Raw genomic sequence first — 5690 nt, 5'->3', positions numbered from 1 at the left:
TTTGACGGATCCACCCACCTGCTTTCCCACCTTTCACTGATAACAGTCTTTAGCAGGGAGATCCCAGCCTCCACTTGCCCCAGTATAAACATCATAGTGGATTTATCTGCCCACAGAACATTTTACTTTGCCTTCAGGCCTGTCCCATAACAGAGCTCCAATGGTTTGACCCCTTCTGGCTTCAACCGTGTTTCATATTTGCCCCTTTGGCCTCTGGAAGGGTTTCTCCAAAGCCTGAGAACCTTTTCGGGTGAAGTTAAAATCCCTTTTTATTGAAATCAGTTCAGCCTGAACTACGACACGTGGTTCGCTAAACATTTTAAAAACAAAATGCTGCTTGTATCCATTACCTCCTTCTCAGACGATTGCATTTCGCCAGCTTTCTTTTCTCTCCAAAGTCATAAACCAGTGATGGAAAATAAATGTAGATTCATGCAAAAATAAAACCCAGAAGCCTCTTTAAGAATATTGCGTTTTGTTTCCCCACTTGCAGAACCACTGACAGGGAGGTAATACACACTGGCAATACAAGTGCCACATTTAGCTTATCTTAAACAGTGAAATATTCCGTGCATGCTCAATACTGTATATTAGTTTTGGGGCAGCCCTATTGTAGTTTACGTACTCCTTTGAAAACATCTTTGATTTTCCCCATTGTCATTGCATAAGAAAATGACAGGCAACCCTGGAGCATGACTGCTGAATTTGCATGTTCCTCTGCCTCCAGCAAAGAGCTGCAAATGACTGTGTAAACCTTTGTGGAGTGTCTGTTTACCTGCCTTTGTCTCAGGGGGTCTGTCAAAGCTAATCCAGCCTGAGCCTCGCCCGCCGCGTCCCGGCTTTAAGTTTGGCCGCATGCGAGATGAGGCCCGGCTTGCGAACGCGGCGCCGAGCGCGGAGATAAACGCGCGCGCCAGCCGTCGATTAGCATATTTAAACACGAATGCTGGGATGGCGCCTGTGATGCTGGGAAGCGTTTGATCAAATCGGCCTGTGTGCTGCTGTCTCCTGCCTGCAGCTTGTTCAGAGATGTTCCCCAGCATGATGCACTTTACTGACTGACCGGATGATGAAAACAATGGAGAATCGCTTAATCTACCATCTGATTTGTAAGAAGTAGCATTAGCACGGTGGCATTCAGTGTCATCCCACAGCAAATGTACCCGTGCCCCATTTTGGAATCAAATTTACAGCAGGTAATGCTACGTTAGGGTCGCTAGAGGTAACATTTTCATAACTAAACACACTTTCCACTTGGGAAATAGACTGAAAATGGATGTTTCACAAGGGCGAAGAAGAATAATCTAGAAGTGTATGTTTATTGACAAGCTCTCAGTGTTGTAGTGAAGCAGCTGCTGCCAAGCAGGGAATCCACACAGTCCTCGTTTCACGCACGCGCACACACACACACACACACACACACACACACACACACACACACACACACACACACACACACACACACACACACACACACAAATCCGCAGACACATCCGAGGCTGCTCGCCAGCTGTCGTACACCCAAACATGCACCAATTTATTATCAAGATAAATTTGAGTTTTCCCTGGGTCGTCGTCAACCTGTCACCTCGTAAAGACAGAACCCAGAGAAGTGATATCATTATTGAGCATCAGCTTGACTCACAGCAGAAGTGCTCGCCGTAGGGGGGCTGCAGTCTTTACTGTCCTCTGTCAGGCCTGTGGAAAAGTGCAGATCAGAGAGAGAACAGGAGTTTGACGGACAGTCTGATGAAGTAGCCCAGCCAGGGTTTCTAATGGAGATGTCCATCTGCCGCTTTATGCAAAGCACTCCCGCACAAAGGAGAGAGGGAAACTGTGGATGAAGGACTGTTCACAGTAGGAAACGGGGAGATGACGGCTCGAAAACAGACATATGTCAACGTCACTGGGTTTCAAATGTAGAGTCACAGCCTCCTCCGTTTAACAATTCCTAACGCCCTGTAGCTTAAATCTCACTCCATGCAGTTTTCTCCATATTAGCTGCTTTATGAATGCAGGTGCTGGTGAGACGACGGACCTGTTCCTGTAGGAAATACAGCCTCCCTGTCCACGGGATCATTTAAATGATGTATAGCACACAGTTATGCATGAAAGATGAAAATGACATCAAGTGTAAAAATGCCAAGTCCTCTAAAGACACACACCATGACTGAAAATAAATAAAGACAGACAGGTCCATGAATCACTTCAGTATAGAACTTCAGCCCTGTTCCTTTTATTCCCCGCAGCCTTGATCAACAGCAATAACAGCTGCAAGACAGTGATCAATCTGCATTACATTTACAAACTACTAAAACACCGCTCACCTTTTCTCCTTGCCGTGCAGCTATTGCACTGAGGCGGGAGCCTGGAGCCGAGCGGGGGAAAGCATTAAACTAAAAGGTCAGCGCTCAGTTATTAGACATGGCGCTGTTTGCTAATAGCTTTGCCCAGAGAGGCAGGTATTGATCAGGACACATCCCTGATCCAGCGGCGAGGAATACACACATTTTGTTTGTTCTCCCTAATTGAGGGATCACCTTGCGGGAAGTCCTCCCGTATGTACACAGGCGCATACGTGCGCATGCAGCTGAGCGCTTTGGACGTGTGCACGGGCAAATATGTCCACATGTCATGGTGCAAGCAAAGAAAGACACAGGCATTGACACCTAACTCAAATACACCGATCCCATAGGGTGAAGACTTTGGGCTTTAGACTTTGGCCACATTGGCTCAAACGCGTGTTAAAGTGTGTGACTGCACAATTACGTTACATCCAATGAATTAATAGTGAAATAATAATGTGCTTTAAATCCATGTGGTCATAACAGTTCCAGTTTATAAGAAACTTCTGCTACAGTAAGTTACTGTGAAAGATGAGATAAGACAACAGCTTTGCCAAAAGTGATTAAAAGATAAATGTTGTACTTGGCCTCCGTCTATGCAGATATTTTAGGTTGAGTTTGAATCTAAGCTTCAATAGCCTGGAGCAGATGTGCTTTTACAGGAAGCGTGGATGAATGATTGGGGTTTAAAAGAGGCCAAAGTGCCCAGGACTGAAGCAAACCCGCGGCCTAATGGCCGCTAGAACACAGCCACAAGCGGCCATTTGCGAGTGATGAATGCAGTCGGGAAGGTGCCCGAGCAACAAACCCGCAAACTGTGATTCATGACGAGTCGCATTCAGCACAAATGTGCTCAGAAAAGTCCCCGTTTTCGCCCGTTGTCGCGGCCGCGCGTCGGGAAGACGTTGCGGGAGGCGATGCAGACTCGCACGCGCAGCAGAGACATCCATCAAACGTCAGTCCGGCTTGATTTTCACTCTTCCTGCCGTGACCTACAAAACGTTTAGTGGCAGGGTGGTCGCACAGTGGAACCTTAATGAACTTGACTTTGCTCACAACCCACGGCTGGATGCGGAGGTGGAAGCAACGCTACACAAGCGTGTGGAAAACGGGAGCTGGGGTTTCCTTTAATTCTCCGAAGCCTTTTATCTCCAGCCACGAGGCGTGTGATGAATTGCTGCAGTTCCGCTAATGCCTCCGTTCCGTGGGAGGTCAATAACTCATCTATGATCACTGTGTGTGACCATCTCGACACTCTCTGATCCTGAGAGTCAGACTCGCTCGTTGATCAACTGCGAAGCTGCGGTTGCTATGCCGACCGATGCAACCTTTAGCGAACCCGTATCAGTTTGAGGCCGTCGGGACGGCTTCATCTTCAACACTGTGTCCTCGTGAAGAAGGTTCCACGTTCGCTGCTCCACACATAAATCATCTAGTAATTAAGCGCTGCATGCAAGGCCCCGATATGTTAACAAATGAAGCGACCCGGGGAAACAACACTGTACAGGGGGCTCAACCCACCCATTAACAGATCAACCACAACCACTGGATGCACAGTAGCAAGCTGCCAGAGGCACATCATGGCTGGATTCAATATAATCTGTGTATATGCATTGTTTTTTTTCAGCAAGACATGAATCTATTGACATTAGTGCAAAGATTTCAGTTGTCCTTCATCTATTCCAGATCATCAGAACTGCAGCGTGCATATGTAGCGCTCATTAAAGAAACAGGCAAAGATAAAGGGATGCAGTGGTTCAGTAGAAATAAAAATTACTCAAATGTCAGTAATTAGTTTTTTGAAGCTTTTAGTCACGTCACAGTCTTCTAATGAGGAAAATAACTGCTCCAAGTAATGGATGATTAGAGAAGGATCATGGGGGGCGTCCATCACAGACTTTAGGAACATCATGAACAAGATAAAGATGTGTTATGGTTACATTTCCGTTCTTGTGAAGAAAACTGTATCTTGGTTGGTTTCAACTGAAAAAAAAGGCACTAAAATGTGTGAGCGTGTCATTAAGGAGGATGTAAAACCTGGGCAAAACCATGTTAACCGCAGATGTCAATGTCTACTTTTTATTTTTTTCTAAAATCAAAACCTTCATAACTAAACTCTGCTTTGCTCCAGCAGAGCTTGAAAGACACTGGAAGCCATCAAAGGAATCAGTCTTGGAGGGAGAAAGTCATGGCACGGGAAAGAAATGAGTGAGGGAACACAGGGAGCCGAAGAGCAGGGCAACACTGTGGAGCTTATTAGGATTGACTCCCCCACGCTGCCGACACTTTAATAACTGTGCTTTATGTTATAATAACACAGGGCTGCCCTGCCATGGACAGTTTCAATTTCTCCACCAGTGTCCATCATGTGCCGGGCAGATTAAGGGCCTTGTGTGGCCTAATCGCACACAGAGTCGGATTGCCCTCAGCGTGGCTTCGTTGGCTGTTAATGAGGCCATTTTCCTGGAGCGAGCGCCACTCAGGGGGAACTAATCTGTGAGTGGTGTGAAGTGCAGGGTCCAGAGGGGGCCGAGAAAGCCAGCGAGCACGAAAATAGCTGCAGATCACTTGTTTTTAAGCTTTTTTTTTTTTTTCGGAGCAACTCAGATATCACAGGAAGGTAAATGTTACACCTGCGCGAAATACCATGAAATGACGTCGTAACGGGAACAATTCATTGCTCTGAAGAAACTTCCAAATGCTGTTAATTTGGTAATTTATTAAAATCGTGATGCTCGACACTCTCGTAGCGACGCTATTAGCGATTACTCACCTGTCTGTCGCCGCTGTTAGGAGAATACTGCGTTTGTGCCAAGTGTGATGCATAAAAAATCTAGTTATGAAATCAATTACCTTTAAATCAGTTCAGTACAAGAATGCAATTGCTCACAAAGGCCCCGTCCTGCATGTCCTGATACGCTCAGCCAGAAGAAAACCCCATAAAAGCTTATTTCTCTGCACCCTATCGATACACATATTGGCAAATGGGTCTAATATATTGGATTTGCTAATGCTGTGAAATAATTTAGCTGTCTGCTGATGATTAATAGGAGCTTTTAAGCATCTAGATTTCCTTTATTAAATTTACACCAGCTTCGTCTTCAGCAGCCTGAGCTCAATGTGGCTTTGTCAAATAATGTATTGACTGCAATACATAACACCATACGCGCGTCTGAATATTAAGGAGCAGCCACCTGAGAAAAGGGGAAACCGGTGAGCAGGAGGGAACCCGCTCCTGGATTGAGGATGTGAGCATTAACGGAAAGCGATAAGCTCGCAGTAACAGCGCCGTCTGACAAAACACAGACGGGGATTATCTTATCAACTTTGCATATTTTCCAGATA

This window comes from Betta splendens, chromosome 21 (genome assembly GCF_900634795.4).
Source record: "Betta splendens chromosome 21, fBetSpl5.4, whole genome shotgun sequence".
Classification (NCBI taxonomy): Eukaryota; Metazoa; Chordata; class Actinopteri; order Anabantiformes; family Osphronemidae; genus Betta; species Betta splendens.
This window is presented reverse-complemented; position numbering follows the sequence as displayed.